At 47.0% G+C, this 26,074-nt stretch overlaps 1 protein-coding gene across 8 annotated transcripts in view; it reads right to left on the bottom strand.

Annotated features, from left to right (window-relative positions):
* The window catches only part of MSI2 (musashi RNA binding protein 2), a 1,055,328-nt gene that overhangs the window by 442,614 nt on the left and 586,640 nt on the right, over positions 1 to 26,074 (bottom strand). The window lies entirely within an intron of this gene.

A 26,074-nucleotide genomic window follows, 5' to 3' on the forward strand; every position in this document is an offset into this window, starting at 1 on the left:
GACTCTTATTGAATATACCCCTAAGCGAACTGAAATTGGTATTATTTGTAAAAGTCCTATTGAATAACAGAGTTAAGGAAATGAGAACTCTCATAAATAATCCACAGAATATTTGTATTCTGCAATTTGACTGTGCAATTTTGCACAATTGACAAGTAGATATTGGCCTGCAATTCCTACTGACATTAAAGTCGTTAAAGTAAAAATTAAGAAGGGGCAAAGCTGCATGAGAGGGTGTCAACAATGATGAAAGGATGACATGATTAGAATGTCACCAAAACGTCCCTGGTTCTGCAGATATAAAAGTGTGACACAAGGATTACTCCTGACCAGTTAGGGTAGACAGGAAAGGCAGAGTTACGCCTAAATAAATTATTAGAATAATACAAAGAACATATTTCTAAATATCATCTTTGTATTATACAGATCATAGAAACATAGAATTTGATGGCAGATAAGAACTACTTGACACATCTAGTCTGCCCTACACACATTATTATCTTTGTATTATTGTAATCATTTTTATTGTTAAAAAGTCACCACCAAATCATGGCCCTCATTCCGAGTCGTTCGCTCGGTATTTTTCATCGCATCGCAGTGAAATTCCGCTTAGTGCGCATGCGCAATATTCGCACTGCGACTGCGCCAAGTATCTTTGCTATGAAGATAGTATTTTTACTCACGGCTTTTTCATCGCTCCGGCGATCGTAATGTGATTGACAGGAAATGGGTGTTACTGGGCGGAAACAGGCCGTTTTATGGGAGTGTGGCTGAAAACGCTACCGTTTCCGGAAAAAACGCAGGAGTGGCCGGAGAAACGGGGGAGTGTCTGGGCGAACGCTGGGTGTGTTTGTGACGTCAAACCAGGAACGACAAGCACTGAACTGATCGCACAGGCAGAGTAAGTCTGGAGCTACTCTAAAACTGCTAAGTAGTTTGTGAGCGCAATATTGCGAATACATCGGTCGCAATTTTAAGATGCTAAGATACACTCCCAGTAGGCGGCGGCTTAGCGTGTGTAACTCTGCTAAATTCGCCTTGCGACCGATCAACTCGGAATGAGGGCCCATATACAGTATGTGTGTGTAAATCATACTCTGAACTGTCAAATGCGTTTGACCTCACTGCTTCTGTCTGATTGTACACTTCTTCCAACGGTAAGTGTAATTACCCCTAAACCTTCCCCTAGTGCCTAACCCAAACCATCTGTTGCCGGTTCATATAGAGTGTCTACATATTCACATGTAGACTTTATGAACATGTTGACATTCTGCAGATACTGACATATTCACATGTCCACATTTCAACAATGTCGATATAATAACGGTAGAATCTGTGGTGTCAACACTATAACTGCTTCCAGAAAAATAAGAATTTACTTACCGATAATTCTATTTCTCGTAGTCCGTAGTGGATGCTGGGGACTCCGTAAGGACCATGGGGAATAGCGGCTCCGCAGGAGACTGGGCACATCTAAAGAAAGCTTTAGGACTATCTGGTGTGCACTGGCTCCTCCCCCTATGACCCTCCTCCAATCCTCAGTTAGGATACTGTGCCCGGACGAGCGTACACAATAAGGAAGGATTTTGAATCCCGGGTAAGACTCATACCAGCCACACCAATCACACCGTACAACTTGTGATCTGAACCCAGTTAACAGCATGATAACAGAGGAGCCTCTAGAAAAGATGGCTCACTACAGCAATAACCCGATTTTTTGGTAACAATAACTATGTACCAGTATTGCAGACAATCCGCACTTGGGATGGGCGCCCAGCATCCACTACGGACTACGAGAAATAGAATTATCGGTAAGTAAATTCTTATTTTCTCTAACGTCCTAAGTGGATGCTGGGGACTCCGTAAGGACCATGGGGATTATACCAAAGCTCCCAAACGGGCGGGAGAGTGCGGATGACTCTGCAGCACCAATGAGAGAACTCCAGGTCCTCCTCAGCCAGGGTATCAATTTTGTAGAATTTTACAAACGTATTTGCTCCTGACCAAGTAGCTGCTCGGCAAAGTTGTAAAGCCGAGACCCCTCGGGCAGCCGCCCAAGATGAGCCCACCTTCCTTGTGGAGTGGGCATTTACAGATTTTTGGCTGTGGCAGGCCTGCCACAGAATGTGCAAGCTGAATTGTACTACAAATCCAACGAGCAGTAGTCTGCTTAGAAGCAGGAGCACCCAGCTTGTTGGGTGCATACAGGATAAACAGCGAGTCAGTTTTCCTGACTCCAGCCGTCCTGGAAACATATATTTTCAGGGCCCTGACAACGTCTAGCAACTTGGAATCCTCCAAGTCCCTAGTAGCCGCAGGCACCACAATAGGTTGGTTCAGGTGAAACGCTGAAAACACCTTAGGGAGAAACTGAGGACGAGTCCTCAATTCCGCCCTGTCCGAATGGAAAATCAGATAAGGGCTTTTACAGGATAAAGCCGCCAATTCTGACACGCGCCTGGCCCAGGCCAGGGCCAACAGCATGACCACTTTCCATGTGAGATATTTTAACTCCACAGATTTAAGTGGTTCAAACCAATGTGACTTTTGGAACCCAAAAACTACATTGAGATCCCAAAGTGCCACTGGAGGGACAAAAGGAGGCTGTATATGCAGTACCCCTTTTACAAACGTCTGAACTTCAGGGACTGAAGCTAGTTCTTTTTGTAAGAAAATTGACAGGGCCGAAATTTGAACCTTAATGGACCCCAATTTCAGGCCCATAGACACTCCTGTTTGCAGGAAATGTAGGAATCGACCCAGTTGAATTTCCTCCGTCGGGCCTTACTGGCCTCGCACCACGCAACATATTTTCGCCAAATGCGGTGATAATGTTTTGCGGTTACATCCTTCCTGGCTTTGATCAGGATAGGGATGACTTCATCCGGAATGCCCTTTTTCCTTCAGGATCCGGCGTTCAACCGCCATGCCGTCAAACGCAGCCGCGGTAAGTCTTGGAACAGACAGGGTCCTTGCTGGAGCAGGTCCCTTCTTAGAGGTAGAGGCCACGGATCCTCCGTGAGCATCTCTTGAAGTTCCGGTTACCAAGTCCTTCTTGGCCAATCCGGAGCCACGAATATAGTGCTTACTCCTCTCCATCTTATCAATCTCAGTACCTTGGGTATGAGAGGCAGAGGAGGGAACACATACACTGACTGGTACACCCACGGTGTTACCAGAGCGTCTACAGCTATTGCCTGAGGGTCCCTTGACCTGGCGCAATACCTGTCGAGTTTTTCCCAACGGTTTATAATCATGTGGAAGACTTCTGGGTGAAGTCCCCACTCTCCCGGGTGGAGGTCGTGCTGAGGAAGTCTGCTTCCCAGTTGTCCACTCCCGGAATGAATACTGCTGACAGTGCTATCACATGATTTTCCGCCCAGCGAAGAATCCTTGCAGCTTCTGCCATTGCCCTCCTGCTTCTTGTGCCACCCTGTCTGTTTACGTGGGTGACTGCCGTGATGTTGTCCGACTGGATCAACACCGGCTGACCTTGAAGCAGAGGTCTTGCTAAGCTTAGAGCATTGTAAATGGCCCTTAGCTTCAGGATATTTATGTGAAGTGATGTCTCCAGGCTTGACCATAAGCCCTGGATATTCCTTCCCTGTGTGACTGCTCCCCAGCCTCGCAGGCTGGCATCCGTGGTCACCAGGACCCAGTCCTGAATGCCGAATCTGCGGCCCTCTAGAAGATGAGCACTCTGCAACCACCACAGGAGGGACACCCTTGTCCTTGGTGACAGGGTTATCCGCTGATGCATCTGAAGATGCGACCCGGACCATTTGTCCAGCAGGTCCCACTGGAAAGTTCTTGCGTGGAATCTGCCGAATGGGATTGCTTCGTAGGAAGCCACCATTTTACCCAGAACCCTTGTGCATTGATGCACTGAGACTTGGCTCGGTTTTAGGAGGTTCCTGACTAGCTCGGATAACTCCCTGGCTTTCTCCTCCGGGAGAAACAACTTTTTCTGGACTGTGTCCAGGATCATCCCTAGGAACAGAAGACAAGTCGTCGGAACCAGCTGCGATTTTGGAATATTGAGAATCCAATCGTGCTGCCGCAACACTACCTGAGATAGTGCTACACCGACCTCCAACTGTTCCCTGGATCTTACCCTTATCAGGGAATCGTCCAAGTAAGGGATAACTAAAATTCCCTTCATTCGAAGGAATATCATCATTTCGGCCATTACCTTGGTAAAGACCCGGGGTGCCGTGGACCATCCATACGGCAGCGTCTGAACTGATAGTGACAGTTCTGTACCATAAACCTGAGGTACCCTTGATGAGAAGGGTAAATTTTGACATGAAGGTAAGCATCCTTGATGTCCCGAGACATCATGTAGTCCCCTTCTTCCAGGTTCGCAATCACTGCTCTGAGTGACTCAATCTTGAATTTGAACCTCTGTATGTAAGTGTTCAAAGATTTTAGATTTAGAATCGGTCTCACCGAGCCGTCCGGCTTCGGTACCACAACAGTGTGGAATAATACCCCGTTCCCTGTTGCAGGAGGGGTACCTTGATTATCACCTGCTGGGAATACAGCTTGTGAATGGCTTCCAAAACTGTCTCCCTGTCAGAAGGAGACATCGGTAAAGCCGACTTTAGGAAACGGCGAGGGGGAGACGTCTCGAATTCTAATTTGTACCCCTGAGATATCACCTGAAGGATCCAGGGGTCTACTTGCGAGTGAGCCCACTGCGCGCTGAAATTCATTGAGACGGGCCCCCCACCGTGCCTGATTCTGCTTGTAAAGCCCCAGCGTCATACTGAGGGCTTGGCAGAGGCGGGAGAGGGTTTCTGTTCCTGGGAACTGGCTGATTTCTGCAGCCTTTTTCCTCTCCCTCTGTCACGGGGCAGAAATGAGGAACCTTTTGCCCGCTTGTCCACGAAAAGACTGCGCCTGATAATACGGCGTCTTCTCATGTTGAGAGGCGACCTGGGGTACAAACGTGGATTTCCCAGCTGTTGCCGTGGCCACCAGGTCTGAAAGAACGACCCCAAATAACTCCTCCCTTTAATAAGGCAATACTTCCAAATGCCGTTTGGAATACGCATCACCTGACCACTGACGTGTCCATAACCTTCTACTGGTAGAAATGGACAACGCACTTAGACTTGATGCCAGTCGGCAAATATTCCGCTGTGCATCACGCATATATAGAAATGCATCTTTTAAATGCTCTATAGGCAAAAATATACTGTCCCTAGCTAGGGTATCAATATTTTTAGTCAGGGAATCCGACCACGCCAACCCAGCACTGCACATCCAGGCTGAGGCGATTGCTGGTCGCAGTATAACACCAGTATGTGTGTAAATACATTTTAGGATACCCTCCTGCTTTCTATCAGCAGGATCCTTAAGGGCGGCCATCTCAGGAGAGGGTAGAGCCCTTACAAGCGTGTGAGCGCTTTATCCACCCTAGGGGGTGTTTCCCAACGCACCCTAACCTCTGGCGGGAAAGGATATAATGCCAATAACATTTTAGAAATTATCAGTTGTTATCGGGGGAAAACCACGCATCATCACACACCTCATAAATTATCAGTTGTTATCGGGGGAAAACCACGCATCATCACACACCTCATTTAATTTCTCAGATTCAGGAAAACTACAGGTAGTTTTTCCTCACCGAACATAATACCCCTTTTTGGTGGTACTCGTATTATCAGAAATGTGTAAAACATTTTTCATTGCCTCAATCATGTAACGTGTGGCCCTACTGGAAGTAACATTTGTCTCTTCACCGTCGACACTGGAGTTAGTATCCGTGTCGGCGTCTATATCTGCCATCTGAGGTAACGGGCGCTTTAGAGCCCCTGACGGCCTATGAGACGTCTGGACAGGCCCAAGCTGAGTAGCCGGCTGTCTCATGTCAACCACTGTCTTTTATACAGAGCTGACACTGTCACGTAATTCCTTCCAACAGTTCATCCACTCAGGTGTCGACCCCCTAGGGGGTGACATCACTATTACAGGCAATCTGCTCCGTCTCCACATCATTTTTCTCCTCATACATGTCGACACAAACGTACCGACATATAGCACACACACAGGGAATGCTCTAATAGAGGACAGGACCCCACTAGCCCTTTGGGGAGACAGAGGGAGAGTTTGCCAGCACACACCAGAGCGCTATATATATATATACAGGGATAACCTTATATAAGTGTTTTTCCCCTTATAGCTGCTGTATCTTTAATACTGCGCGTAATTAGTGCCCCCCCTCTCTTTTTTAACCCTTTCTGTAGTGTAGTGACTGCAGGGGAGAGACAGGGAGCTTCCCTCCAACGGAGCTGTGAGGGAAAATGGCGCCAGTGTGCTGAGGAGATAGGCTCCGCCCCCTTATCGGCGGCCTTATCTCCCGTTTTTCTATGTATTCTGGCAGGGGTTAAATGCATCCATATAGCCCAGGAGCTATATGTGATGCATTTTTTGCCATCCAAGGTGTTTTTTATTGCGTCTCAGGGCGCCCACCCCCAGCGCCCTGCACCCTCAGTGACCGGAGTGTGAAGTGTGCGGAGAGCAATGGCGCACAGCTGCAGTGCTGTGCGCTACCTTGTTGAAGACAGGACGTCTTCTGCCGCCGATTTTCCGGACCTCTTCTGCCTTCTGGCTCTGTAAGGGGGCCGGCGGCGCGGCTCTGGGACCGATCCAGGCTGGGCCTGTGATCGTCCCTCTGGAGCTAATGTCCAGTAGCCTAAGAAGCCCAATCCACTCTGCACGCAGGTGAGTTCGCTTCTTCTCCCCTTAGTCCCTCGATGCAGTGAGCCTGTTGCCAGCAGGTCTCACTGAAAATAAAAAACCTAAACTAAAACTTTCACTAAGAAGCTCAGGAGAGCCCCTAGTGTGCACCCTTCTCGTTCGGGCACAAAGATCTAACTGAGGCTTGGAGGAGGGTCATAGGGGGAGGAGCCAGTGCACACCAGATAGTCCTAAAGCTTTCTTTAGATGTGCCCAGTCTCCTGCGGAGCCGCTATTCCCCATGGTCCTTACGGAGTCCCCAGCATCCACTTAGGACGTTAGAGAAATAATCTGTATTTTTATTGCTGCTGAAGTTTGTAAATCTAACATTTTCCCATCAGATCAAAACTCATTTTATTGCATTTGACAATACAGGTAATCACATACCATATGCAGCAATGTTTTGACAAAAATCTCTCTTGACAGTTATTATTTAAATGTAATGACATGGGCAGCCCAAGACTCAGTTTGTTACATTAGAAGTAAAGGAGCTCTTTCTGTCTATTGATTTTCTGGCATGACAGAGGTCCAGTTACCACCATATATCTCATACATACATATTATATATACACACCCACTATAATATATATATATATATATATATATATATATATATATATAAAGCAAAATTGCTGTCAGTATTACAGTTACAATGCCTTTATTTTGGCATTTTCGTCAGGACACAATCGATGTGTCCTGACGAAAATGCCAAAATAAAGGCTATATATACACTGCTCAAAAAAATAAAGGGAACACTTAAACAACACAATGTAATTCCAAGTCAATAACACTTCTGTGAAATCAAACTGTCCACTTAGGAAGCAACACTGATTGACAATCAATTTCACATGCTGTTGTGCAAATGGAATAGACAACAGGTGGAAATTATAGGCAATTAGCAAGACACCCCCAATAAATGAGTTGTTCTGCAGGTGGTGACCACAGACCACTTCTTAGCTCCTATGCTTTCTGGCTGATGTTTTGGTCACTTTTGAAAGCTGGCGGTGCTTTCACTCTAGTGGTAGCATGAGACGGAGTCTACAACCCACACAAGTGGCTCAGGTAGTGCAGCTCATCCAGGATGGCACATCAATGCGAGCTGTGGCAAGAAGGTTTGCTGTGTCTGTCAGCATAGTGTCCAGAACATGGAGGCACTACAGGAGATGTGGAGGAGGCCATAGGAGGGCAACAACCCAGCAGCAGTACCGCTACCTCTGCCTTTGTGCAAGGAGGAAAAAGAGGAGCACTGCCAGAGCCCTGCAAAATGACCTCCTGCAAGCCACAAATGTGCATGTGTCTACTCAAATGATCAGAAACAGACTCCATGAGGGTGGTATGAGGGCCCGACGTCCACAGGTGGGGGTTGTGCTTACAGCCCAACATCGTGCAGGATGTTTGGCATTTGCCAGAGAACACCAAGATTGGCAAATTTGCCACTGGCGCCCTGTGCTCTTCACAGATGAAAGCAGGTTCTCACTGAGCACATAAGACAGACGTGACAGAGTCTGGAGACGGCAAGGAGAACGATCTGCTGCCTGCAACATCCTCCAGCATGACCGGTTTGGCAGTGGGTCAGTAATGGTGTGGGGTGGCATTTCTTTGGGGGGCCGCACAGCCCTCCATGTGCTCGCCAGAGGTAGTCTGACTGCTATTAGGTACCGAGATGAGATCCTCAGACCCCTTGTGAGACCATATGCTGGAGCGGGTGGCCCTGGGTTCCTCCTAATGCAAGACAATGCTATACCTCATGTGGCTGGAGTGTTTCAGCAGTTCCTGCAAGACGAAGGCATTGATGCTATGGACTGGCCCACCCGTTCCCCAGACCTGAATCCAATTGAGCACATCATGTCTCGCTCCATCCACCAACGCCACATTGCACCACAGACTGTCCAAGAGTTGGCAGATGCTTTAGTCCACGTCTGGGAGGAGATCCCTCAGGGGACCATCCACCACCTCATCAGGAGCATGCCCACGCGTTGTAGGGAGGTCATACAGGCACGTGGAGGCCACACACACTACTGAGCCTCATTTTGACTTATTTTAAGGACATTACATTAAAGTTGGATCAGCCTGTAGTGTGTTTTTCCACTTTAATTTTGAGTGTGACTCCAAATCCAGACCTCCATGGGTTAATAAATTTGATTTCCATTGATAATTTTTGTGTGATTTTGTTGTCAGCAGATTCAACTATGTAAAGAACAAAGTATTTAATAAGAATATTTCATTTATTCAGATCTTGGATGTGATATTAAAGAGTTCCCTTTATTTTTGTGAGGTGTGTGTGTGTGTATAAAACGAAAACAGGTGGCACTCACAGACTTGTAACTGGGTGGAAAACAAACTTCACCCCGTGAAGATATTTATTGAAGACAACAGGTAACGTTTCGGGGACGTGTCCCCTTCCTCAGACCAGGTCTGAGGAAGGGGACACGTCCCTGAAACGTTACCTGTTGTCTTCAATAAATATCTTCACGGGGTGAAGTTTGTTTTCCACCCAGTTACAACTCTGTGAGTGCCACCTGTTTTCGTTTTGTACATGTCGGTGGACTGGCATGTCCACAAGGAAGTGCACCACAGCCAGCTTATTTGGAGGAGTGCCGGGGCAGTTTCTGGATATATGGATAGATATATATATATAAAATCACACTCACTTTTTCAGTGTACCAGAAAAAGGTAAAAATAGCCAGCACTCACGGTTTGATGAATGAAAAAAGGCGTTTTAATCCTTAGAGAGACGGCATGTCAAATACAACACTCACAACCCGACAGCTGTTTCAACCATTCCTTGGTTTTCGTCAGAGGTAGCCCCTGACGAAAACCAAGGAATGGTTGAAACAGCTGTCGGGCTGTGAGTGTTGTATTTGACATGCTGAACTGTCCCGATTTTGGTGGCACAGTCCCCTTTTTCTGTGACTGTCCTGCTGTCCCACCTCTAAGGGGATTTGTGAGAACATCTCCCTCGCTGCTTAGCAGAGCAGCGGTGAATAGACGGACAGGGGGCATGCCAGCCGCTCAGAGAGCGCTGGGCATACCCCCACTGCGGCGAAAAACGGCGGAGTGGTCCGCGATCGCGGCATCTTTCCGTGAGGCCATGAGTCTGTGTCCCTCTTCCCAACGAGGTATGAAAAATATGGAGCCTCTGATATGGATTGCAGCTCCACAAATAATAAGATTTTACTCACCGGTAAATCTATTTCTCGTAGTCCGTAGTGGATGCTGGGGACTCCGTAAGGACCATGGGGAATAGACGGGCTCCGCAGGAGACTGGGCACTCTAAGAAAGATTTAGTACTACTGGTGTGCACTGGCTCCTCCCTCTATGCCCCTGTGCCCGGAAGAGCTGACATTACAAGGAAAGGATTTTGGAATCCAGGGTAAGACTCATACCAGCCAAACCAATCACACCGTATAAACTTGTGATAACATACCCAGTTAACAGTATGAACAACAACAAAGCATCAACCACAGATGCCAACGTAACATAACCCTTTATTGAGCAATAACTATATACACGTATTGCAGAAAGTCCAAACTTGGGACGGGCGCCCAGCATCCACTACGGACTACGAGAAATAGATTTACCGGTGAGTAAAATCTTATTTTCTCTAATGTCCTAGTGGATGCTGGGGACTCTGTAAGGACCATGGGGATTATACCAAAGCTCCCAAACGGGCGGGAGAGTGCGGATGACTCTGCAGTACCGAATGGGCAAACACAAGGTCCTCCTCAGCCAGGGTATCAAACTTGTAGAATTTTGCAAAGGTGTTTGAACCCGACCAAGTAGCTGCTCGGCAAAGCTGTAATGCCGAGACCCCTCAGGCAGCCGCCCAAGAAGAGCCCACTTTCCTTGTGGAATGGGCTTTTATCGATTTTGGATGCGGCAATCCCGCCGCATAATGAGCCTGCTGAATCGTGTTACAGATCCAGCGAGCAATAGTTTGCTTTGAAGCAGAAGCACCCAGCTTGTTGGATGCATACAGGATAAACAGCGAGTCAGTTTTCCTGACTCCAGCCGTTCTGGCCACATAAATCTTCAAAGCCCTGACTACATCAAGCAACTTGGAATCCTCCAAGTCACGAGTAGCCGTAGGCACCACAATAGGTTGGTTCAAATGAAAAGATGACACCACCTTCGGCAGAAATTGTGGACGAGTCCGTAATTCTGCCCTGTCCACATGGAAAACCAGATAGGGGCTTTTACATGACAAAGCCGCCAATTCTGACACACGCCTAGCCGAAGCTAAGGCCAACAGCATGACCACCTTCCACGTGAGATACTTTAGCTCCACTGTCTTAAGTGGCTCAAACCAGTGGGATTTCAGGAAACCCAACACCACGTTGAGATCCCAAGGTGCCACTGGTGGCACAAAAGGGGGCTGAATATGCAGCACTCCCTTAACAAACGTCTGAACCTCAGGAAGAGAAGACAGTTCTTTTTTAAAGAAAATGGATAGGGCTGAAATCTGGACCTTTATGGACCCCAACTTCAAGCCCATAGTCACTCCAGACTGTAGGAAGTGCAGGAACCGGCCCAGCTGGAATTCCTCTGTAGGGGCCTTCCTGGCCTCACACCAAGCAACATATTTTCGCCATATACGGTGATAGTGTTTTGCCGTCACGTCCTTCCTAGCCTTTATTAGCGTAGGAATAACTTCATCTGGAATGCCTTTTTCTGCTAGGATCCGACAATCAACCGCCATGCTGTCAAACGCAGCCGCGGTAAGTCTTGGAACAGACAGTGCCCCTGTTGCAACAGGTCCTGTCTGAGAGGCAGAGGCCATGGGTCCTCTGTGAGCATTTCTTGCAGTTCCGGGTACCAAGTCCTTCTTGGCCAACCCGGAACAATGAGTATTGTTCTCACTCCTCTTTTTCTTACGATTCTCAGCACCTTGGGTATGAGAGGAAGAGGAGGAAATACATAGACCGACTGGAACACCCACGGTGTCACTAGTGCGTCCACAGCTATCGCCTGAGGGTCCCTTGACCTGGCGCAATACCTTTTTAGCTTTTTGTTGAGGCGGGATGCCATCATGTCCACCTGTGGCAGTTCCCATCGATTTGTAATCTGCGTGAAGACTTCTTGATGAAGTCCCCACTCTCCCGGGTGGAGGTCGTGCCTGCTGAGGAAGTCTGCTTCCCAGTTGTTCACTCCCGGAATGAACACTGCTGACAGAGCTTGCACGTTATTCTCCGCCTAACGAAGAATCCTGGTGGCTTCCGCCATCGCCACCCTGCTTCTTGTGCCGCCCTGGCGGTTTACATGAGCCACTGCGGTGATGTTGTCGGACTGAATCAGCACCGGTTGGTTGCGAAGCAGAGGCTCCGCTTGACTCAGGGCGTTGTATATGGCCCTTAGTTCCAGGATATTTATGTGCAGACAAGCCTCCTGGCTTGACCACAACCCTTGGAAGTTTCTTTCCTGAGTGACTGCCCCCCATCCTCGGAGGCTCGCATCCGTGGTCACCAGGACCCAGTCCTGTATGCCGAACCTGAGGCCCTCGAGAAGGTGAGCATTCTGCAGCCACAACAGAAGAGACACCCTGGCCCTGGGGGATAGGGTGATCAGCCGATGCATCTGAAGATGCGATCCGGACCACTTGTCCAACAGATCCCACTGAAAGATCCTCGCATGGAACCTGCCAAAGGGAATGGCTTCGTATGATGCCACCATCTTTCCCAGGACTCGCGTGCAGTGATGCACCGACACCTGTTTCGGTTTTAAGAGGTCTCTGACTAGAGTCACGAGCTCCTGAGCCTTCTCCGCCGGGAGAAACACCTTCTTCTGGTCTGTGTCCAGAATCATGCCCAGAAAGGGCAGACGCGTCGTAGGAATCAGCTGCGACTTTGGGATATTCAGAATCCAGCCGTGCTGTTGCAACACTTCCTGAGAGTGTGCTACGCTGATCAGCAACTGCTCTCTGGACCTCGCCTTTATGAGGAGATCGTCCAAGTATGGGATAATTGTGACTCCTTGCTTTCGAAGGAGCACCATCATTTCCGCCATTACCTTGGTAAATATTCTCGGTGCCGTGGAGAGCCCAAACGGCAACGTCTGGAATTGGTAATGACAGTCCTGTACCACAAATCTGAGGTACTCCTGAGGTGGATAAATGGGGACATGCAAGTAAGCATCCTTGATGTCCAGAGACACCAAAAAATCCCCCTCTTCCAGGCTTGCAATGACCGCTCTGAGCGATTCCATTTGAACTTGAATCTTTTCAGATAAATGTTCAGGGACTTTAAATTCAATATGGGTCTGACCGAACCGTCTGGTTTCGGTACCACAAACATTGTGGAATAGTATCCCCTTCCCTGTTGAAGGAGGGGTACCTTTACCACCACCTGCTGGAGATATAACTTGTGAATTGCCGCTAACACTACCTTCCTTTCCACGGGGGAAGCTGGCAGGGCCGATTTGAGGTAACGGTGAGGGGGCATCACTTCGAATTCCAGCTTGTATCCCTGAGACACAATCTGTATAGCCCAGGGATCCACCTGTGAGCGAACCCACTGGTGGCTGAAATTTCGTAGACGCGCCCCCACCGCTCCTGGCTCCACCTGTGGAGCCCCAGCGTCATGCGGTGGATTTAACAGAAGCCGGGGAGGACTTCTGTTCCTGGGAACTAGCTGTATGGTGCAGCTTCTTTCCTCTACCCCTGCCTCTGGCAAGAAAGGATGCACCTCTGACTTTCTTGCTTTTTTGTGATCGAAAGGACTGCATTTGGTAATATGGTGCTTTCTTAGGCTGTGAGGGAATATATGGCAAAGAATTTGGCTTCCCAGCCGAAGCTGTGGAAACCAGGTCCGAGAGGTAAAACCTCCATGTGCTTTTTGGAGTCGGCATCACCTGTCCATTGCCGAGTCCACAGGACCCTTCTGGCAGAAATTTACATTGCATTTATTCTAGAGCCCAGTAGGCAAATGTCCCTCTGGGCATCCCTCATATATAGGACAGCGTCTTTTATATGCCCCAGGGTCAGTAAAATAGTATCCTTGTCCAAGGTATCCAGTTCCTCGGACAGATTATCTGTCCATGCTGCTACAGCACTACACATCCAGGCCGACGCAATTGCCGGCCTCAGTAGAGTACCTGAATGTGTATAAACAGACTTCAGGATACTTTCCTGCTTCCTATCCGCAGGATCCTTTAGGGAGGCCGTATCCTGTGACGGCAGGGCCACCTTCTTAGATAAGCGTGTCAGAGCTTTGTCTACCCTAGGGGAGGATTCCCAGCGCATCCTGTCCGTTGGCGGGAAAGGGTACGCCATAAGTAACCTTTTGGAAATCAGCACTTTCCTATCAGGGGAATCCCACGCTTTTTCACATAACTCATTTAACTCATGTGAAGGGGGAAAAGTCACCTCTTGCTTTTTCTCCCCAAACATATAAACCCTCTTGTCCGGGACAGGGTTTATTTCTGATATGTGCAATACATCCTTCATCGCTATAATCATGTAGCGGATGGCTTTAGCCATTTTAGGCTGCAATTTTGCATCATCGCCACTGGAGTCAGAATCCGTGTCGATATCTGTGTCAACAATTTGGGATAGTGGGCGCTTCTGAGACCCTGACGGCCTCTGCGCTGTAGGATCAGGCATGGGCTGAGACCCCGACTGTCCCAATGCATCAGCTTTATCCAACCTTTTATGCAAGGAGTTTACATTATCATTTAACACCTTCCACATATCCATCCAATCAGGTGTCGTTGCCGTCGGCGGAGACACGTCATTCATCTGCACCTGCTCTGCCTCCACATAGCCCTCCTCGTCAAACATGTCGACACAAGCGTACCGACACACCACACACACAGGGGATGCTCTATATGAGGACAGGACCCCCACAAGGCCTTTTGGAGAGACAGAGAGAGAGTATGCCAGCACACACCCCAGCGCTATATAACCCAGGAATTACACAGTAACTTAATGTTTACCCAGTAGCTGCTGTATATATGATTAATGCGCTAAATTTATGTGCCCACCCTCTCTTTTTACCCTCTTTCTACCGTGAGTTTGCAGGGGAGAGCCTGGGGAGCGTCCTCTCAGCGGAGCTGTGGAGAGAAAATGGCGCTGGTGAGTGCTGAGGAAGAAGCCCCGCCCCCTCAGCGGCGGGCTTCTGTCCCGCGTTTTGTGTGTAAAATAATGGCGGGGGCTCATGCATATATACAGTGCCCAGCTGTATATATGCTGCTTTTTGCCAGGAGGTACTCAATTGCTGCCCAAGGCGCCCCCCCCTGCGCCCTGCACCCTACAGTGACCGGAGTGTGTGGGTTAGTGTGGGAGCAATGGCGCACAACTGCAGTGCTGTGCGCTACCTCATATGAAGACAGGAGTCTACTGCCGCCGATTTTGACGTCTTCTTGCTTCAACCCGCCGGCTTCTGTCTTCTGGCTCTGCGAGGGTGGCGGCGGCGCGGCTCCGGGAACGGACGACCAAGGTTAAGTTCCTGTGTTCGATCCCTCTGGAGCTAATGGTGTCCAGTAGCCTAAGAAGCGCAACCTAGCCGCAGTTGGTAGGTTTGCTTCTCTCTCCTCAGTCCCACCTAGCAGAGAATCTGTTGCCAGCAGAAGCTCTCTGAAAATAAAAAAACTAAAATACTTTCTTAATAGCAAGCTCAGGAGAGCTCACTAAAATGCACCCAGCTCCTTCCGGGCACAGATTCTAACTTAGGTCTGGAGGAGGGGCATAGAGGGAGGAGCCAGTGCACAACAGTAGTACTAAATCTTTCTTAAAGTGCCCAGTCTCCTGCGGAGCCCGTCTATTCCCCATGGTCCTTACAGAGTCCCCAGCATCCACTAGGACGTTAGAGAAAAGAGGAGTGGACCCTCAAAAAAGTACAATCTTAATAGAAAATATAGGAGCGCTGTCCATAAACATGTGGGTTTTGATATTCACATGTGTTACTAATTACAAATAAAATATCTATGTACCAATCCACATAGTATATAACAAGATAATACAACTCACCTGATAATAGCTAATATCAGGCAACAAACTTAAGAATGGAAAAAAACTATTAAAATATATATCCATGCATCCTCACTGTATGTGTTGGTATAAGCCAGAAGCAGGATGAACATTTATTAAAATTATTAACCACTTAACATGACTTACAGGGGCGTAACTAGAACTGTATGGGCCCCATAGCAAAATCTTGAAAGGTCTCCCCTTGTCACTACAATGCTGCTTAGGAGAGCAAGAGAGTGTGTGAGGGGAGTGAGAGATTACTGCACACTGGGGAAAGGGGGCACTTCATGGCATTAGCCCCCCCCCCCCCCTCCACAAATGACCACAAATCGCTGAACTGCACTACCTGCTGACGGCAAGGTAGGGGCAGGCAGAGCGGGTGAAACAGGATGGTACAATGGCCCTCATTCCGAGTTGATCGGTCGCAAGGCGAATTTAGCAGAGTTACACATGCTAAGCCTACGCCTACTGGGAGTGTATCTTAGCTTCTTAAAATTGCGACCGATGTATTCGCAATATTGGGATTACAAACTACTTTGCAGTTTCTGAGTAACTTCAACCTTACTCTGCCTGTGCGATCAGTTCAGTGCTTGTCGTTCCTGGTTTGACGTCACAAACACACCCAGCGTTCGCTCAGACACTCCCCCGTTTCTCCAGCCACTCCTGCGTTTTTTCCGGAAACGGTAGCGTTTTCATCCTCACGCCCATAAAACGCAGTGTTTCCGTCCAGTAACACCCATTTCCTGTCAATCACATTACGATCACCGGAGCGATGAAAAAGCCGTGAGTAAAAATACTATCTTCATTGTTAAATTACTTGGCGCAGTCGCAGTGCGAATATTGCGCATGCGTACTAAGCGGATTTTCATTGCGATGCGATGAAAAATACCGAGCGAACGACTCGGAATGAGGGCCAATGTTTACTGTTGTGTGGGCCTCTCTCCCATCCCACTATATCCCCCACGACCTTTCTGCAATGCGGCCCGGGGTGGAGGGGGAGCTGCAGGCCCTGGAAGCAGCCAGGGCCCCATGGTAGCTGCACCTCCTGCACCCTCTGTAGTTACGCCACTGCCTTCTTAAATGTACGTGCTCTGTATTGTGAGTGTCATAATTTGCTGCTCATGGCAGACCGTGGCAGCTGCAACCTTGCAGGTTTACTAAGCAGCGTCTGTCAGACAGGGCTGATCCAACCTGCAAACTGTGGCCACACACCCGGCAGTGAGAGGACCTAACATGCGAAAGCGCATCTACTACTTGCGCAATCGCATCTACTACTTGCGCAATCATCATCTGTGGGCATGACCTTGATGTATTTCGTAGCTATGTGGTCAATTTGCTGGCTGTCTGGATCCAGGCAGTCAGTATACAGATGCCAGAATCCCAACTGCCGGTGAAATGCCGCCAGTCGACCGCCACCTGGAATCCCCACTTGGGTGGTTGTCCATGCCACCACCCAAGGGGGAATAGACTAGTGTGTTGCCAACAGGCCCGATGCGTGGCGAGCGGACATCCTGCGCTCGCTGACAGTATTCAACCAGTTGGGATTCCGGTGTTGGTCTGACGACAGCCGGGATATCCTACTGATCCCATTTCTTAGCCTACTGAACAAACGGTTGCCTGACATTCCTGAGATATCATGGACATACACTGAGAGATCTTTCACAGTGTATGGCCACAGGATATATGCGCTCCACCCCTGGGGAGGAACCATTCATCCTCTTTGAAAGAACTGTGGAAATGTCGGTCATTCACCCGCAGCAGTGCATACACGGGCTAGTATGAGTGACTTTCAACATAAAAAATATTACATAGAACGGGCATGCTGGATGATCCAGGACGACCAATTGATCAATATTTTCGGATCACTCACCTTCATACACTATACAATTATCTGGGCAATCCACCAGATTACTGTAGCGTGTATGCCCAGCATAAGCAGAGAACACCCAGATCTGATCAATGTGGCTACACCATTACTGTCAATGGTTAATTTAATCATCACACAAAATAGGATATATTTCTGTATCCTGATCTGTGGTTAACATTGATACAGAGGCGTCACTGTGGTTCATGACACCTGATGCAATGAAAAGTCATCTGGGGGGGTGGTATCAGGAAAAGGGGATGTGACCTCGTGGGCCAACCACATTTATATCACTCAGGGGGCGTGCCCAGCATTGCCGAAGATGCTGGGCTGCCCCTGGAGACTTGTTGGACTGCACTGCCGGCTCCTACATCATGACAGAAGCAGAGTGCTGTATGTAATGTCACAGTGCAGCACCTGACTTCTGTCACTGAGGAGAAGCCCGCATGTCACCCCCCTAGTGATGCACTGCATTGCTGCCTTAAAGAGAGAGAGATTGTGTTGTAGTCTTGTTTGTGGTGGAAGATCATGTACAAGTTAATCCACATCTGTAGGTGGTTAAAAATTCTCAGCAAAGCACTATCACAAGGCTTATAATGATAGTACATAACGTAGGGTAAAAACATGGACAGTAAAACTCACCAGTGCAGGTATAGCTGCTGGTATTCAGTACCATGTGCACCATCAGAGCTAAAGCACCGGGGCTGGTCAGGAATTGACAAACCTAAGGTTGTAACCTGAGTGCTTTTATTGCATGTCACCTGTATTAATGAACACTGAAGTGTTGAATCATTTATACAAAATATTCACATATTAAACTGCAGTGAAATAATATAACATAAATACAGTATTATATAAAATATAAATATAACAAAACGTAATCCATGCTAAGCAGCTAGTGTCTAGAAAGCTAGTGCCTTGTGCAAGTACTTGCTAGAGTAGATAATTACATTTTAAACAACGTTCCAATATAGGAACATGCACAAAAAGCACCCCAGAACATTGCTTTAAGTAACAAGTTCCCTTACCTATCTTCCAAAATGAATTTAGATTTGTATAGCAGCAATGAGGTGATACAAGTTACAGCAGCCTATGATAGTCTGAATAACTTAAACCAAGCATCTGTACCTAGAGTTTCCCTTAAACATCTGTTGACATCAAAGTAACTGAATGAATGACACTTCAGAGATTGGACACAGAACAATATGTTTAGGCTCTCTTTGCTACAGAGGTAGGACATTAAAGTTGCCTGTGGCACACAAAGAACTGATGGAATAGGCATCAGTTCAAAGACTTGGGCTATATTGAAGTGCATGGGCTGAGCAGGACTCATTTTCACTGTAAGCGATTCACCTGCAATGACTGCCAGTTGACAGTGATCACAGTAAAAGCAACCAATCATACACTTCCCTTTCACAGAGCAAAGCAGCACATTTACCAATGGCAGTATGCTCAACAAAGGAGACTGCTACAAATGCACCTCGCCTGTTCATTAGAACGTGTCTAAGAAAGTGATGCATGCTGATCGCGCAGGATTTGTTTTGTTATGTAACGCATGCAGCTCAGCTCCTAAACACATCTCACCTCCTTACTTCACTAGAGTCTGCTGTATAACGGAGCGAAAGGCAACCATGCTAAACTGATTCCATTACGTATCCAACAAAGACTGCCATGCTGATTGCTAGAATTTTTAAGAGCAATACTTTAATTTAGAGCAACTGGCTTATTTATTTGTTTAGAAAAAAGTGCATAAAGTGTCTATGAGCTCAGAAACTGCAGTTATAAAGGAGAAGATTTTTGGGCACGCACAGAAATTAAAAAATCCCATTATTTTAAATCATAGATTAAACGTTACATCTTGCTTTTAATAAAGTTGGAAAATTGTTGGTTAAAGGGTCACTGCATTAATATATGTTATGTACTTAAGACTCCCATAAAAGTATATTGTATTTTACCTACTGTTAAAAGAGACGCAAAGCAAACACTCCTCAGAATGTATGCAAAGGCCCATTCGCTAAATGAGTTTGAGAACACTTCAAATGAAAGCCTCAAGTATTGACAACATGGATCTTTGATGTCAGGGGAATCAAAAGGTCCAGTGGTGACGATGGTGATTAAGGCCCCTCATGCAATTCAAAGTGAACAACATAACATTATTTTAATGTCAAGGTGATATGCACTTCCACACTTGGAAAGAGAAAGGACTATGATGACATAATGGGACATGCTTTAAGAGGGGATAGCTCTGATTGAAAAAATAAACAGACAGAGGCTTCGTTGTCATTTGTACTACTGACTAAAGAGAATGGGACATAAGGTGCATTTAAAGAATTAAGCAAATTGTTGCTTATACAAGAATAGATATAATCTCTATTAAGCCAAAACATTTTGGCTAAATAGATGTGACACTCAGGGCCGGAAACAGAAATCTTGGGGCCCGATACAATGCATGTCTGACACCCTGTCCCCGACCTAAGACCCATATTGTCATGTCAACAGGTACTGTACCTATAAATATTATTTAAAAAAAAACACAAAAACACCCACAGAGATAAATAATATTAATTATACAATGTAAACTATCATTATTGAAATTAAAGATATGAATACAAAAAATAAAATAAAATCATGCCACTGAGAGTGACAGGCAGCACTTCCTATTGTTAGTTTTACGGTTACCATTTTATTCAGATCACTTACAGTGATCCAATCCTGCCCAGTGGCGTTCCTTCCAGTCCTGGGCTGCTCCTCGCATGTGTTAGATCTAGATGGCGTCGCCACCACAGGGACAGAGCAAGGTAGGAAGGGCGGGGGCGCAGCGCCATTACGTCAACACATACAGTACTGGAGTCCAGACCAGGTGACCAGGGGGTTACCAGACAGGGGTGCGGGTGGCCAGATGCTCCTTATACTATATTTTTTCGCCTTAACTTATGCCATGGCCCACTCCAGGCAGGCGGATGGTGCGAGTCCATTACAAGGCCATTTGTTTGGTGCTCCTCAGAACCTGGCACGGGTGTACCCTTTCACCCCTCCAATCCCCGGGACTAGTGACCCTTAATGGGCAAGTTTCAAACCGTTACCATTCATTTACAAATGCTGAACTGCAAGCTGCCACTGAATAACTTTTTAAACAGTTTCTGTACATCATTAATTTATCTCAAACCCCTGCCCTAGCTATATTTGGTAGTTTGGCCATGATCCACGGTATAGTTTATAAACAGTATCACAAAATGGTGCTCACATTCACCTGTAGTCTGCACCTCCATAGTCAGTGACAGCAAGGAGGAAATAATAGCCATACTCTGTGACTGCAGGACCCATGGTCACAGCATATGGCATTCCAAGTGCTTTGAGCTTCTAAACTTGGGAAAGAAAAGCCCTAGGACCACATAATAGCACATTGCAGGAAGCTCACTGCAGACCCTGCTAAATGAATTGGAGACTTCATTTAGGGGAAAATAAATTAAAGAGCCAAGTAAAATGGATCTATTTATTACACCAGAAACTAATGGGCCCTACAGACTGGATGACCAGCCGCCGAGATGCCCGACCGCCGTTACGGCAGACGGGCGACCCGGCGGTGGGGGGGGGAGTGATGGGGGGAGTGAAGTTTCTTCACTCCCCCCGTCACCCGGCTCCATAGCAGTGCATGCTAATATGGACGAGATCGTCCATATTGGCCTGCATGCACAAGCGATGGGGTACCAATGATGAACGAGCGCGGGGCCGCGCATCGTTCATCATTGGTGCCTCCACACTGAAAGATATGATCGGTATCTCATTCATTAATGAATGAGATCGTTCATATCTTTCACTAGTATCGACCAGTGTGTAGGGCGCTTTACTGGCATTGGACCAATTTGTACTGAAAATATCAGGCGACTCATCACAGTCATTTACAGTATATTATAAAAATATGGCTCCTGGCTTTAAACCACCAAAATTACATTACTATATCTGGTAAGCTAATACTAGGGCTAGGGTATTAGTGACATTGCCACAACTTGCACGAAAACAGCTATTGGAAGAATTCAAAAAGTGTGATTTGGTGTCTAATTCCCTTTCCCTCACCCAAAAAGCCCTCATCCAGTCCTCTCCCCACGCCCCATCATCTTTGCTTCATTAGACTAACAAACTAAAAAAGTAAATTTTAGTAAAGCCAAAATATTGTAGGACAAAAATCCAAATATTCTTCCAATGACTGAGGTGCACACTAGCTTAGGCCATGAATGGGTTATTAATAATTAAAATTGTGATGCTAGTTTTAGGACAAACGGAAATTACTGTATTTGACATATTGAGCATTGGCCAATTTCAGAAATAAATACTAGAGAAAAATTCCACTTTCAAACATATGCCACTTAATCCAAAAGAACGGTTATCTAAGTCAGCTCTTTTGTTTGAATATATCACTGCTCAAGAGAAACAACCAGGATCTCAAGGACACAATAGGTGGCACTTTACACAGTCATTCAGAAGAGAACAAAAAGTATTTTGCTTTCCCTGTTATCTTGACAGATGTGCGTTTAGAAAGAGATAGAGAGAGACCTTCAATTAGCCCTTTCGCTGCTAAAGATGCTGGCAACACAGCATTCTATAATGCACTGCAGGCCACACTGGGAGCAGAAGATTAAAATAATACTGGCCGCAGGGGATGAACATTATATCACTTCCATGCATGTAAAAGATATGTACCACAAAAATGTATTCTGTTCCAATGAACAAGGTCCTATGGGTGACATGCTGAAGCACATATGAGCTGAGACCATGGGGAGAAATGGGATGTGTAGAGGACTGCCATGACAAATTTCATAGCTCTCCCCTTGAGGCAATGACAAAATAACCTACCACATGTGCCTCTTTCATTTATAAAAACTATTATAACACTTTTAGCTTTTGCATATAGTGCTGTATACTCATACAAAACAAAATATATAGAACAATGAAATGTTTTCATACAAAAATAAACAAGGCACAGTCATGACGGTTAGGATGTGTGGTTCATCATAATCACTAGTCCATTACCTTATATACAGTGTTGCACATCTGTACAACATCTGTATCTTGTCTTATCTTATCTTTGGAAAGTTTATTATATATACTAGCCCGTCAAAATGAAGGAACATAACAGCAATATCAGCGCCGGTGGCTGTGTGCACCCTAACAGAGCAACAACTGAATTGAAATATTATATACACACACACATATACATGGCGGCCATAATTAAACTGCTCCTAGTCAGAGATGTCTGTTGCGCAATCTACCAGAACGTCAACAAATTGCTAGGGAAACTAATTAGGTCACAGGACGCTATATTCCAAGGAAAATCATTTTAGCATGTTTAGTATGCATAATGTCGCCAGCAGGGTGAATATGGTGCTATACAATGTAAAAACTAATGTTAATTATTACTTTAAACTAAATTGATACAAAATGTTTCATTTGTGCATTATCAGTAGTGTAACACAATAAAGGTAATTGTTTTTAACACTGTTTTCACAATGAAGAGCACCATATTACCCCTATCTGCAACTTTTTGCACTACAACAATTTTTCCTCTGAATCCTGCTTCCCATTTCCTTATTAATCTCAGCAGATCACGTTGAGCACCTGGCTGCATTGTGATTCTTGTGGACTCTCTCATAATTTTGGGGAAAAGGAGTTTTATGGTAGACTTGCCATTGTTAAATCTGTTTCTGCAAGGTACACTGAATTCCACAAGGAATAACATCGGGGTGTAGAGTTGGGTCTTGATCTGAGGCGCCAACAGGCTAAAGCTTTGACTGTTCCCAGGATGCACTGCAACGCCTCCTCTATAGCCCCGCCTCCAGGCACTGGAGCTCAGTTTTGTTAACCAGTACAATGCAGTAGCAGGTAAGATACGGTAGATGTTAGTCTTAGAACCACATTCTTACGACAGGAGAAGGGACAAGCAGATAATGCCATACAAATCTAAAGAAGCTAAGTGCGTCAGGGTGGGCGCCATGTGAATCCAATTTACCTCGCAGAAAGAGATTTAACAATGGTGAGTTTACCATAAATCTCCTTTTCTGCAGCGGGGTACACTGGTATTCAACAGGGAATAACATCAGGTATGTCCTAAAGCAGTTCCTCATGGGAGGGGACGTACTGTATCGGGCACAAGAACCCGGCGTCCCAAGGAAGCATCCTGGAAGGCAGAAGTATCAAAGGCATAGAACCTAATGAACGTGATCACTGAGGACCACGTAGCCGCCTTGCACAACTGTTCTACGGACGCGCCACGACGGGCCGCCCAAGAAAGTCCAACAAGCCAAGTAGAATGGGCCTTGATAGCAGCAGGAGCTAAGAGCCCAGCCTGCGCATAAGCTTGTACAATCACCATTCTAATCCATCTGGCCAAGGTTTGCTTATTCGCAGGCCAGCCACGTTTGTGAAAACCAAAAAGTACAAAAAGGGAATCCACATATATACGGAGAGCCTGTACAACATCCAAAGATGGCTCTTTGGAGGACAAACCAGAAGAGATGAAGGCCAGAACCACAATCTCCTGGTTAAGGTGAAAAGATCCTCAAGCAGCATTCGTGGACGCACTGGCAATTCCATGGAACTTTCCATGGAACCGGGCAGAAAAAATACTGCCCGGTCACAGTGATAAATCAAAAAGGATGGACGACAGGACAAAGCGCCTAAGTCCGACACACTCCTAGCAGAGGCAATAGTCGACAAAAAATGACCTTAAGCGTAAGGCATTTAAGGTCCACAGACTCAAGAGGTTCAAATGGAGACTCTTGCAGGGCATTCAGAACAACAGACAGATCCCACGGAGCCACAGGAGGGACATAGGGAGGCTGAATCTGTAAAACACCATGAGTGAAAGTGTGAACGTCAGAAAGAGATGCAATTTTTCTCTGAAACCACACCGACAAAGCAGATATGGACCTTGAGGGAGGCCAGATGAAGGCCCAAGTCTAGGCCTTGTTGTAGAAAAGCCAAAAGCCTGGAAGTTCTGAAAGTATATGCATCATAATTCTTAGCATCACACCAGGTGAAGTAAGAATTCCAGACCCTGTAATAAATCCGAGCCAAAGCTGGTTTACAGGCTTTCAACATAGTTTGAATGACCGCCTCAGAGAATCCTTTTGCTCTCAGGAGTGATGCTTCAAGAGCCACGCCGTCAAAGCCAGTCTGGCCAGGTCCAGGTAGACACAAGGGCCCTGAGGAGGTCTGGGCGTTGAAGAAGTAGAAGAGGACGCTTTATCGAAAGACCCTGCAGGTCTGAGAACCAATGCCGTCTGGGCCACGCTGGAGCGACTAGAAATAGTATTCCTCCTTCTTGCTTGAACTTCTATATTACCCTGGGCAGGAGTGACACTGAGGGGAACACACTTGGCAGCCGAAAGTTCCATGGAATTGCCAGTGCGTCCACGAATGCTGCTTGAGGATCCCTTGTCCTTGCTCCGAAGACCGGAACCTTGTGATTGTGTTGAAATGCTATAAGGTCTACATCTGGTGGGCCCCACTTGTCCACTAGGAGTTGAAAGACTTCTGGATGAAGACTCCACTCTCCAGCATGAAAGTCCTGACGACTGAGGAAGTCTGCTTCCCAGTTGAGGACTCCCGGAATGAACACTCCCGATATTGCTGGCAGATGGGGTTCCGTGGCCGTGACGACGGAGGAAAGCCGAGGTGCTGTGGCCAGTCCAAATGGCAGAGCCTGGAATTGAAAATGAAGGTTGCCAATAGCAAACCGCAGATATTGCTGATGCGACATGGCAATAGGTATGTACAGGTAAGCACCCTGTTTGTCCAGGGATACCATATAGTCCTTGGGTTCCATGGCCAGCACAACAGAGCGCAGGGTCTCCATACAAAATTTGGACACTCTCACAAACTTGTTCAATGATTTGAGGTTGAGGATAGGTCGGAAAGACCCATTTGGTTTCGGAACTAGAAACAGGGTCGAACAGTAGCCCCTGCCTCCCTGGGACAGAGGTACCGGCACTACCACTCCTGTTTCCAGGAGGGATTGTACAACTAGGTGTAGAGCTTGCGCTTTCAACGGATCCGAGGGGATAACCGTTGAACATAACTGGTGAGGGGGACGTCTCTGGAAAGAGACTGTGTACCCGTGAGAGACAACTTCCCGCACCCGGGCGTCTGAAGTGGTCTTTACCCAGGCCCGGGTGAACTGCAGAAGTCGGCCTCCCACCATGGGGTCCCCCCAGGGGGAGCCCGGTCCCGTCATGCAGCAGGCTTGTCTTGTTTGGAATCAGGCTGACGGGCGGCCCAGGATTGTTTAGATTTGGGCTTAGTGGTTTAGAAATACGACCTTGTCTCGGGTACTCCTGACCTTTTGCCTTACCTGGAGGTCAAAAGGAACGAAAAGTTGTACTCTTAGCCTTCGGAGCAGAAGGATTAGTACTTGGGAGAAACGCAGTCTTGGCTGTCGACAAGTCAGTCACAATCTTGTTCAGATCCTCCCCAAATAGTATATCCCCCTTAAAAGGAAGCACCTCCAA

Source organism: Pseudophryne corroboree, chromosome 2 (assembly GCF_028390025.1).
Source record: "Pseudophryne corroboree isolate aPseCor3 chromosome 2, aPseCor3.hap2, whole genome shotgun sequence".
Taxonomy (NCBI): domain Eukaryota; kingdom Metazoa; phylum Chordata; class Amphibia; order Anura; family Myobatrachidae; genus Pseudophryne; species Pseudophryne corroboree.